At 40.9% G+C, this 12,867-nt stretch overlaps 1 protein-coding gene across 2 annotated transcripts in view; it reads right to left on the bottom strand.

Moving 5' to 3' along the window:
• The window catches only part of WSCD2 (WSC domain containing 2), a 627,547-nt gene that overhangs the window by 306,489 nt on the left and 308,191 nt on the right, over positions 1–12,867 (bottom strand). The gene's annotated exons all lie outside the window — the stretch shown is intronic.

Below are 12,867 nucleotides of genomic sequence, written 5' to 3'. Positions count from 1 at the left end.
CAGAAATGCAATCAATGGAAATACATTTTTATTATTAGCTGTTAATATATTATTAGCTGTTAATATAAATCAGTGACACAGATCTGTCTCACTCATCAAAGCAAGATGAGATGATTAAATCGATATTTTGTTTTGTGAGAAACAAATTAGCATAACCTGTAGTATATTGAATTAAATACAGGGCCATTGTGGGCTTAAAGAGAAGCTGTAATTCAATTCATACTGCCCAAAACACAGGTAACAAGAATCAGTGATTATAATCAGGTATGTTTCAGATAAAACATAGCTTGAATAGTCGGTCGGGGACCAAAGTAATAAAGGAGACTTGTCCTCGGACTGACAGGCCTTTCCCATGTGTGTACATAGGGAGAGACCCATCAATTAACCTGGAGACCATCTAATGTGTAGAGGAGCTTCTCTGTCTCCTCTGACAAATGATGTTCGGAGAGTGGAGAATTGGGCAGTTTGCATTCAAATGCTCAATTATTTAGTTCTCACGCTACATACGCTGGTTCCAAATGTCAGGCAATGGCTTACTCCCCTCTCACCATAGAGAACACATGAACGCTCACCTGAGTGGTGCACTCATGTGTATGGGGAAATACTGAATGTTTTACCAAAAATCTATATATCAAACTTCTCAGCTCCTCATGCTCTATAATCACTATAAGGCCACGTTCACATGTTCAGTATTTGGTCAGTATTTTACATCAGTATTTATAAGCCAAAACCAGGAGTGGGTGAAAAAAATGCAGAAGTGGTGCACATGTTTCTATTATACTTTTGCCTCTGAGTGTTCCACTCCTCGTTTTGGTTTACAAATACTGATGTAAAAAACTGTCCACATACTGAATGTGTGGACTTGACCTAATAATCTGCCCCTATGTAGGGCACCGTGTGCAATGTGACAGGTACCAGAACTAGTGATTGCCATGAAAGAAAAATCATCACAACACAAGCTCTTCACTCAAATTCGACACAGTTTGTAGAGATGAATGTTGGTGTCTGGTTTAAGGCAGATGTTCTGCGCTGTGATTGATCTCTCTCCATCTACAACCTGTACTAGATATAACATTCTTAAAAAAGTCCTCCCATCTATATTTTTTTAATTAAATCTGTGAATATGGGAATGTACAGTAATGTGAGTATGTTAATATATCCATCTACTGCCACCTTCTCCAGGATCCAGCGACGTCCTGTTCCTCTTCTCAGTGAAGTCACCTCAATTTCGACTAGTTGGTTCACTGTAGGCTATATGTGTGAGCCGGAAGTCTATTTTAAAATGTAATCCTAATTTTGACGCTTCATAGGCTTACAATGTAAAAGCCACTTCTTGGTCATACAAAGAGCTGCATGATCCGGAGAGTCTGCAGAGCGGTAACGTCACTGAGAAGAGAAGATTGGTGCCGGATCCTGGAGAAGGTAGCGGTAGGGGAGTATGGTAATATGCTCACATTAGATTAGTTTTCACCATGATCTGCTTCAGAAGTGAGTTTTACTCTAGTTTTTGGCATAAAATGTACATTCATTGATATTGATACCTTTGGAGGCATTTTTTTTGTTTACTTAGGTCCTTCCCTCCAAAGACAATTTTCATTTTTGCCCTTTCATTTTTTTCCCCTCCCCTTCTTCCAACAGCCAAAACTTTTTTATTTTTTTCGTTGAGACAGCTGTATGAAGGCTTGCTTTTTGCAGGATGAGTTATATGGGAAAATGTAGTCAGAAATAAGTGCAGTGAAATGGCGAAAACTCTGCTCCTGAGTACTCTAGGTTTTTATTTTTTTCAATCCACCATACGGTTGCAGAGATAAGGGCCTTTTTATTTAGCATGTCTCTAGACTGTTCTGTATTTTTACCTTTAGATCGACGTTCCCCTTGAAAAAGACCATAAAAACTTGCACAAAATAAAAAAGCCCATATCTCTGGAACTGTATGGTGGATTTAAAAAAAATAAAAAGCAGAATACTCATTCAGCAGAGAAGCGAGTAACAAAACAGCAAAACCTCATGGTTTTAACCTTGTGATAGGTGTTCTTTGAATTGTAAAATAAAATATTAGAAATTTGCAAAAAAGAAAAAGTTTGTGTCACCATTTTCTGTAAGATTTGCATTTTCCTGTGTGAAGGCTAGTTTATTGCATAGAAAACTGATGTTTTTTTTTTAAAACCATTCTGGGATATATACATACAATTTTAGGGAAAAGTGGCGATTTCATTGAAAATTTTGCATTGTTTGCCTTTTATAGCCTCTGTGTTGCTTTGTATTGCTCTGTCTATGGCTGGCTGCAGAATGGGTTAACTAACCATTTACACAGCCTTATACAAGCTGTTAGGCCGCGTTCACACGTTGAGTATTTGGTCAGTATTTTACCTCAGTATTTGTAAGGCAAAATCAGGAGTGGAACAATCAGAGGAAAAGTATAATAGAAACACGTCACCACTTCTGTATTTATCACCCACTCCTGGTTTTGGCTTATAAATACTTATGTGAAATAGTAACCGCTAGGCTAACAAAGTTGACTGTGATTTTTACTATATGCAGCAATAATTTGGTATTGCTGTATATATATCACAAGAGAACAGATGATCGCAGGTTCGAGTCCCATAAGGAGACTAATACATACAGTGGGTACGAAAGTATTCAGACCCCTTTAAATTTTTCACTCTTTGTTTCATTGCAACCATTTGGTAAATTCTAAAAAGTTCATTTTTTTCTCATTGAATACACTCTGCACCCCATCTTGACTGAAAAAAACAAAAATGTAGAAATGTTTGCAAATTTATTAAAAAAGAAAAACTGAAATATCACATGGACATAAGTATTCAGACCCTTTGCTCAGACACTCATATTTAAGTCACATGCTGTCCATTTCCTTGTGATCCTCCTTGAGATGGTTCTACTCCTTTATTGGAGTCCAGATGGGTTTAATTCTTTCCCTACTCACTGTACTTTAAAAACTAAAACAAAGTTGTAAAAAATATAAAAAAAAAAACAATAACATTTCAAATCATCCACCTTTTCCCCCATTTTAAAAGAAGGATAATAAAAAAACATTAAAAAAATACACATATGGGATCACTGTATCCAAAAAAGTCCAACCAATTATAAGAACAATTAACTTGATCGGTATATACCATAAATAGAAAAAAAATTCAAAATGCCAAAATTGCATCTTTTTGGTTACCGCAATAGCACAAAAAATTCTGTAAAAATCTATCAAAATGGAAAATCTATCCAAAAACGGTATCAATAAATATTTGGTCTCACCCCGCGAAAAATAAGCCCTCACACAGCTCTATTGATTAAACATTAAAGAGATATGGATCTCCGGAAAGGGCGACAAAATAATAAAAAAAAGCATTAAAACAATTCCCAAAAAAACAATGTCAGAATTGCGGGGGGGGGGGGGGGGGGTTCCGCAATTTCACTGCACTTGGAATTTTTTTCCCAGTCTTTTAGTACACTAAGTGGTAAAATGGATGGTGCAAATCAAAAATAAAACTCATCCCACAAAAAACAAGCCCTCATATGGCTATGAAGACAGAAAAGTAAAAAAGTTATGGCTCCTGGAAGAAGGGAAGGAAAAAATTTGAATTCAAAAAGGGAAATTGGTCATGTCAGTAGTGGGTTAAAATGACAAAGATATCACAATGCAGAAACAAGATCTAACCGAAAATAGGGTCTAATTTGAGGTCAGCTTTCATTTGTTTAATTGTTCGACAAAAATTAAAGCTGTACTGTGATTGGTTCATAGGAACGATGCTCCCGTTTTGATAAATAGGTCCAATTAGGGGTTTTAAGTGTCTAAAGAAATTGGCAAGTCAAAGCAACTATATAGCTTCCTTTATTGAAACTGCACTGGAGACATGGCACGTGGAATCATCTGACTGTCTAGGTTATTGTGTTTGTGAATTACTGTATATTATAATGTTACCATACTAACTTTTATGCATTATTGCTGCTAAGATTTTTAAAACCCCAAATTTAAGAATGTAAAAACAAAGAAACACAAAATATACTTAAATAAAAATCCATTTTTTTATCTAAAAAGCCTGAAAGAAAAGGTTCTTGACTACAGTGAAAGAGAAAGGGTGATAATTCAGTCCTGTTTTATGAATATACATTGTATTTATCTATAATTGATTTTCACTGAGCCATTAACATTGATAATTGCATACTCAGCAGTAATTCCGCAGATTCCCTTTGATTTTCAATTACATTTTATAGGACAGTCACACATCTTGCCTCAACTTTAATTAGTGACTTTGCTCCTTGTAAATGCTTCTTTTCCAGCAGAGGATTGGTTTGGGCAAAACACAAGGTTGGAATCAAGTCTGGCTGAGACAGATTGTGTTTGACCTCTATGTTTGCCATGTATGCCAGCGAAGCTTCCAGAATATACTTTAAATAAACCCATAGGGCCAAAGAGCATACATACTGTGTACATGTGGTTTTGATGTTCATACATTTAAAGGAGCACTTTGGCAGCTTTTTTACTGCCCAACCTGTTACCAATTAGCAATATATGTGTAATGAGTGCCTTACATTACTTACCGGTTGCTGACTTCTGCCGTTTCCAGCTCTGGTCCAGTCCCTGTTCTGCATTATGTGACCACAGTGGTGACCTGGTGGCTCACATTTCTTTTGTGAGGACCAGAGGTCGCTTTCCCAAGGTAAGTCTATGAGACTCAGAACAAGGCCGTCATAGACATACATTAACCTCTTTACGACCTTGGGATTTTCCATCTTTGCGTTTTCATTTTTTGATCCTCTTCTTCCCAGGACTATAACTTTTTAATCTTTTGGTCAATAGAGCCATATGAGATATTGCTGTTTGTGGGACGAGTTGTACTTCTGTATGACACTATTGATTTTACCATATTGCGTACTGGAAAACAGGAAAAAAATTCTAAGTACGGTGAAATTGCAAAAAAGTGCAATTCCACTATTGTTTTTTGGGTTTTTTATTTACCATATTCACTAAATGCTAAAACTGACCTGGAAATATGATTCCCCAGGTCAGTATGAGTACGCAGGTACCAAACATGTATAGATTATTTTTTATTTAAGTGGTGAAAAAAAATCCAAAACTTGTAATGAAAAAAAAAAAATGCTGATGTCGTCACTTTTCAAGACCCGTTCTTCTGATGTATCAATTTTTTTTCTTGCTACGCCGTTTACAGCTCTGATTAATTTATTTATAGTTACTTTTAAATTCAGGTTCGCTCATCTCTAGTCAGTATCTTACATCAATATTTGTAAGCCAAAATCAGGGGTGGAACAATCAGAGGAAAAGTATAATAGAGACACGCCACCACTTCTGCATTTATCACCCACTACTGGTTTTGGCTTACAAATACTGATGTAAAATACTGGCCAAATACTCAACGTGTGAACGTGGCCTTACAAAGTAACTAATGCGCTTCAGTGTGAGCCGGCAAGAACGTGCTGAAGTCACATGATGCAGGAGAGTACTGGAAATGACAGATGACAGTGTTGGATTAGTATTTTAATGCACACACTACACACAAAGTACTAACCGATAAAAAGGAGGGAATAAAAAAATTGCAGAAGTGCTCCTTTAACACTTTGATCATTTACAAGATTGTATAGAAATAATTATGCAAATATCTGTACAAGCAATTACAAATAACAGTTCACCTATTTATACAAATCGATGTATACCATCAAATTGGGACCAAATTATATAGTAAAGTGTTAGAATTTCAGAAAGATACTGGGATAAGGCGTATCGATCCTCATATCTTTTTACTAAGTCTCAATATGTTGAAGCTTTTACTGCTGAGGTATATACAGTATGTCTGATGTAAGGCTCAGATGTAATGTGAACTGCGCCTACAGATTAGGAAAAATTATGGACAGTCAAATGCATTCATTTTCAAAGTTCTTCAATGTGCTGCGAGATTAGTACAAAGCACCGTAATTAAAAAAAAAAACACTTCTGATACCAGATCAGAAATGTATTAAGAATAGTGTTGAGCCACCCCCGTAGTGTTCGGGTTCGGTTCGGTTCGTCGAACACCGGGATGTTCGAGGAACTGTTCGTCGAACTGTTCGTCGAACACCTTAGAACACCGTCGAACACCGTTAAAACCAATGGCAGGCAAACAAAAACACATAGAAACACATAGAAAACACCTGCAAAGGTGTCCAAAAGCTGACAAACTGCTCAGAAGACACTCTCTTTAAAAAAGCCGGCCGGCAAATTCAGCAGCGGCATACACCGGTACCCGACAATTTAGACAAGAAGGAATAGAGCATCACACATAGATTAGATAGATAGAAACATGTCAGTCACACATATAAGAAGCACAGTGACAGTGTTGGTTACTGCACTTGTCATTTAGTGTAAAGGATTTATTAAAAAAAATATTAGTGTTTTCATGCACCGTCTCTTTAAAAAAGCCGGCCGGCAATTCAGCATCTGTACCCGACAATTTAGAACAGAAAGAATAGAGCTTCACACATAGATTAGATAGATAGAAACATGTCAGTCACATATATAATAAGTACAGTGATAGTGTTGCTTACTGTACTTGTCATTTAGTGTAAAGGATTTATTTAAAAAAATAATAGTGTTTTCATGCACTGTCTCTTTAAAAAAGCCGGCCGGCAATTCAGCAGCGGTACCCGACAATTTAGAACAGAAAGATAGAGCATCACACATAGATTAGATAGATAGAAACATGTCAGTCACATATATATGAAGTACAGTGATAGTGTTGGTTACTGTACTTGTCATTTAGTATTAAAATAAAGGATTTATTATTAAAAAAATTGGCGTGGGGTTCCCCTTAATTTTAGGCTCTAGCGGAGGTTAAGCAGACGGCTGGGGCAGATGTTTGAAGCCTGGGAAGGGGGTAATACCCACGGAGCTTCCCAGGCTACTAATATCAGCCTCCAGCTGAATACATAGCCTTTACTAGCTATTAAAATGGGGGACCCCCCCAAAAAAAATGACGTGGGGTCCCCCCTAATTTAATAGCTAGCAAAGGCTAGGCAGACAGCTGGGGGCTGATATTAATAGCCCAGGAAGGGAGCCATGAATATTGGCCCCCTCCCAGGCTAGAAACACCAGCCGTCAGCCGCCCCAGAAATGGCGCATTCATAGGATGCGCCAATTCTGGCACTTAGCCTCGCTCTTCCACGCTGCCCTGGTGCGGTGGCAGGGGGTAATAGGGTTGGGGTTGATGTCAGCTTATAATGCCAGCTGACATCAAGCCCAGGTTAGTAATGGAGAGGCGTCTATAAGACACCCCCATTACTAACCCCATAGTCAAAGTTAAAAAAAACACAAACACCCAGAATAAAGTCCTTTAATTGAAATAAAGACACAATCCTTTATTGTTCTAAATTAAACCATACTTACCATCACGCCCATTCCAGCTGAAGCCAACGATCTCCTGCAATAAAAGAAAAATAATAAAGCAACCTCATCCTTACCTTTCCATGGTTCCCACGACAGCTTCAGCTCTGCTACATCGAGATGACAGGCTGGACCGCAGCAGAACGCTGCCATCCAGCCTGTCATCCCGCAGACACTGAGAAGCGCAGGCTTGCTTGCGCTGCTCAGCGTCTCTCTGTGACGACATCCAGATGAGCCGAGTTCATGTCCAATGAACTCGGCTCACCTCATGCACGTCACTGACAGCGTGGGAAAATTCTCACGCTGAAGTGCTGAGTGCAGGAGAATACTCCCACGCTGTCAGTGACGTGCAGGAGGTGAGCTGAGTTCATTGGACATGAGCTCACCTCATGCACATCACTGACAGCGTGGGAGTATTCTCCTGCACTCAGCACTTCAGCGTGAGAATTTTCCCACGCTGTCAGTGACGTGCATGAGGTGAGCCGAGTTCATTGGACATGACCTCGGCTCATCTGGATGCCGTCACAGCGAGACAGTGAGGAGCGCAAGCATGCCTGCGCTTCTCAGTGTCTGCGGGATGACAGACTGGATGGCAGCGTTCTGCTGCGGTCCAGCCTGTCATCTCGATGTAGCAGAGCTGAAGCTGTCGTGGGAACCATGGAAAGGTAAGGATGAGGTTGGTTTATTATTTTTCTTTTATTGCAGGAGATCGTTGGCTTCAGCTGGAATGGGTGTGATGGTAAGTATGGTTTAATTTAGAACAATAAAGAATTGTGTCTTTATTTCAATTAAAGGACTTTATTCTGGGTGTTGTGTTTTTTTTAAATACTTTACTAGAAATTCATGGCGGTCATGTCTAATACTGGCGTGACCCCATGAATTTTGGGCTTGGGGCCAGCTGATAATACCAAGCTGGCCCTAACCCCTTTATTACCCAGTGAGCCACCGCACCAGGGCCCTGGATGAGTTGGGTACAGCGCCAGAAGATGGCGCTTCTATGAACGCGCCATTTTCTGGGGTGGCTGCGGACTGCAATTTGTAGCGGGGGGGGGCCCAGAAAGCTTGGGCCTCCCTGCGCTGCAGATTCCAGCCCCCAGCTGCCTAGTTGTACCTGGCTGGACACAAAAATAGGGCGAAGCCCCACGTACTTTTTTTTTAATTATTTCATGAAATTCATGAAATAATTAAGAAAAAAAGGGCTTCCCTATATTGTTGTGTCCGGCCAGGTGCAAATAGGCAGCTGGTGGATGGGGGCAGCCCGTTCCTGCCTGCTGTACCTGGCTGGACACAAATATAGTGCGAAGCCCCACTTCAATTTTTTTTAATTATTTCATGAAATTCATGAAATAATTAAGAAAAAAAGGGCTTCCCTATATTGTTGTGTCCGGCCAGGTACAAATAGGCAGCTGGTGGATGGGGGCAGCCCGTTCCTGCCTGCTGTACCTGGCTGGACACAAATATAGTGCGAAGCCCCACTTCAATTTTTTTAAATTATTTCAGGAAATTCATGAAATAATTTAAAAAAAATTGACGTGGGGCTTCGCACTATATTTGTGTCCAGCCAGGTACAGCAGGCAGGAACGGGCTGCCCCCATCCACCAGCTGCCTATTTGTACCTGGCCGGACACAACAATATAGGGAAGCCCTTTTTTCTTAATTATTTCATGAAATAATTTAAAAAAAATTGACGTGGGGCTTCGCACTATATTTGTGTCCAGTCAGGTACAGCAGGCAGGAACGGGCTGCCCCCAACCACCAGCTGCCTATTTGTACCTGGCCGGACACAACAATATAGGGAAGCCCTTTTTTTCTTAATTATTTCATGAAATAATTTAAAGAAAATTGACGTGGGGCTTCGCCCTATTTTTGTGTCCAGCCAGGTACAACTAGGCAGCTGGGGGCTGGAATCCGCAGCGCAGGGAGGCCCAAGCTTTCTGGGCCACCCCCACTGCAAATTGCAGTCCGCAGCCACCCCGGAAAATGGCGCGTTCATAGAAGCGCCATCTTCTGGCGCTGTACCCAACTCATCCAGGGCCCTGATGCGGTGGCTCACTGGGTAATAAAGGGGTTAGGGCCAGCTTGGCATTATCAGCTGGCCCTAAGCCCGAAATTCATGGGGTCACGCCAATATTAGACATGACCACCATGAATTTCTAGTAAAGTATTTAAAAAAAACACAACACCCAGAAAAAAGTCCTTTAATTGAAATAAACACACAATTCTTTATTGTTCTAAATTAAACCATACTTACCATCACGCCCATTCCAGCTGAAGCCAACGATCTCCTGAAATAAAAGAAAAATAATAAAGCAACATCATCCTTACCTTTCCATGGTTCCCATGACAGCTTCAGCTCTGCTACATCGAGATGACAGGCTGGACCGCAGCAGAACGCTGCTATCCTGCCTGTCATCCCGCAGACACTGAGAAGCGCAGGCTTGCTTGCGCTCCACAGTGTCTCTCTGTGAGGGCATCCAGATGAGCCGAGTTAATGTCCAATGAACTCGGCTCACCTCATGCACGTCACTGACAGCGTGGGAAAATTCTCCTGCACTCACCGCTTCAGCGTGGGAGAATTCTCACACTGAAGCGCTGAGTGCAGGAGAATTCTCCCACGCTGTCAGTGACGTGCAGGAGGTGAGCTGAGTTCATTGGACATGAGCTCACCTTATGCACGTCACTGACAGCGTGGGAAAATTCTCCTGCACTCAGCGCTTCAGCGGGAGAATTCTCACGCTGAAGCGCTGAGTGCAGGAGAATTCTCCCACGCTGTCAGTGACGTGCAGGAGGTGAGCTGAGTTCATTGGACATGAACTCGGCTCATCTGGATGTCGTCACAGAGAGACGCTGAGCAGCGCAAGTAAGCCTGCGCTTCTCAGTGTCTGCGGGATGAGAGGCTGGATGGCAGCGTTCTGCTGCGGTCCAGCCTGTCATCTCGATGTAGCAGAGCTGAAGCTGTCGTGGGAACCATGGAAAGGTAAGGATGAGGTTGCTTTATTATTTTTCTTTTATTGCAGGAGATCGTTGGCTTCAGCTGGAATGGGCGTGACGGTAAGTATGGTTTAATTTAGAACAATAAAGGATTGTGTCTTTATTTCAATTAAAGGACTTTATTCTGGGTGTTTGTGTTTTTTTTAACTTTGACTATGGGGTTAGTAATGGGGGTGTCTTATAGACGCCTCTCCATTACTAACCTGGGCTTGATGTCAGCTGGCATTATAAGCTGACATCAACCCCAACCCTATTACCCCCTGCCACCGCACCAGGGCAGCGTGGAAGAGCGAGGCTAAGTGCCAGAATTGGCGCATCCTATGAATGCGCCATTTCTGGGGCGGCTGACGGCTGGTGTTTCTAGCCTGGGAGGGGGCCAATATTCATGGCTCCCTTCCTGGGCTATTAATATCAGCCCCCAGCTGTCTGCCTAGCCTTTGCTAGCTATTAAATTAGGGGGGACCCCACGTCATTTTTTTGGGGGGGTCCCCCATTTTAATAGCTAGTAAAGGCTATGTATTCAGCTGGGGGCTGATATTAGTAGCCTGGGAAGCTCCGTGGGTATTACCCCCTTCCCAGGCTTCAAACATCTGCCCCAGCCGTCTGCTTAACCTCCGCTAGAGCCTAAAATTAAGGGGAACCCCACGCCATTTTTTTTAATAATAAATCCTTTATTTTAATACTAAATGACAAGTACAGTAACCAACACTATCACTGTACTTCATATATATGTGACTGACATGTTTCTATCTATCTAATCTATGTGTGAAGCTCTATTCTGTCTGTTATAAATTGTCGGGTACCGCTGCTGAATTGCCGGCCGGCTTTTTTAAAGAGACGGTGCATGAAAACACTATTATTTTTTTTGATAAATCCTTTACGCTAAATGACAAGTACAGTAAGCAGCACTTTCACTGTACTTCGTATATATGTGGCTGACATGTTTATATCTATCTAATCTATGTGTGAAGCTCTATTCTTTCGGTTCTAAATTGTCGGGTACCGGTGTATGCCGCTGCTGAATTGCCGGCTTTTCATGTTTCACTGTTGACACTGTTCCCATCGATTTGGGCAATCACTGTAATGCCACAACCACCATGGCTGTGGCATTACAGTGAGTGACAGACAATCCCTGCATGATTGGTGCTCTAAATAGCGCCAGACATGCAGGACAAGCTTTTGGTGCACGAACAGTTATCGAACATAACCTCGAACAGCCGAATTTTTTGCAAATTGTTCGGGTTCGTCGAACAACTCGAACACCGCCCAAAACAGCTCGAATTTGAGATTGGCGAACAGTTCTAGTCGAACACCGCTCATCTCTAATTAAGAACTAAAAGTGAGCGGCTAAAAAAAGGTACAAGGTCCCTTTGGAAACTAATATAGTAGTCCAGGTAATATAAAAGAATTCAAAGACAAAGGGTGTCTCAGTGTTATAGTGTGAAATAGGGACCCGCTGCTATGTGCCATTTATAAAACTGATCTCTTATTTGACAGAGGAGTTTGGGGCCTTACCATTATACATATTAAATAGTATGAATATAATCACTGACTCGTTACATTTAATGAATGTGCCCTCTTAACATTGCTCATGTTCCCTGATCCCTGATTGACGAACAGTGAGTAAAATATATGGATGTATTTTGCTCCAATAAAGCGCTTCCTATTACTGCAATGAAAGGTGATCATCCTGAGAACAGTGCTGCGGAGAGCAGCATGTCACACCCAAGAATAGCTCATTTAATCCTGACAGTATTATCAACATCCAGCAATCTATTAAAAAGCACCAAAGCATATTACATCCTCTTCCAGACACTAAACACTGCTACCAACAATCCCAACCAGTTTAAACTTAATAGAAAATTTAGATCTTCAGAATGAAAAATAAAACAAACAAAAAATTATCTGTAGGCGAACCTAAAAAGTAAAACTCATAGCAGTGATACACAATAAAATCTGAACAGATATTTATGACAACCTTGAGTTTTATAAGACTTAACTAGGACCAAAACCTAAATATTGTGCAATCATTTTTCATTAAAAATATCTAATTGCTTTGTTTCTACAGCTCTTAGGCTAGGGTCACACAAGTACACCCGAGAGAATCGGGTCAATTATGCTAATCACGCTCTGATCAATCTCTGTCCAAGTTTGATCAGAGTGTGATCATAGCTTGATCCGAAACTCAGATGAGGAGAAGAAGAACTGTAAGACCAATACATTGTTTATTATTTTGACCAGATAATCTTTAAAGGGAATCTGTCACCCCTGGGAGATATCAGACCTCTACTATGGGCATACAGGGTATAGAAAAGTAAGTCTATACATATCTGTATGGTCCATAGCAGAGGTCTGATTGCAGAGAACTGTTTTTTTATCAACTTGGTTTTGCAGAGGCTTGGCGTCCCCTGGACGCCAAGAAATCCCAGCCTATCTTCTTAGTAATCCCCGAAATCCCCGCCTATGTGCTTATTTATCATATCCCCCCCT

The sequence above is a fragment of the Phyllobates terribilis genome, unplaced genomic scaffold (genome assembly GCF_046119375.1).
Source record: "Phyllobates terribilis strain yellow unplaced genomic scaffold, ASM4611937v1 Scaffold_1__5_contigs__length_1240528914, whole genome shotgun sequence".
Taxonomy (NCBI): Eukaryota; Metazoa; Chordata; class Amphibia; order Anura; family Dendrobatidae; genus Phyllobates; species Phyllobates terribilis.
The sequence above is the reverse complement of the archived record's forward strand: the minus strand, read 5'-3'. Positions and strand labels throughout refer to the sequence as shown.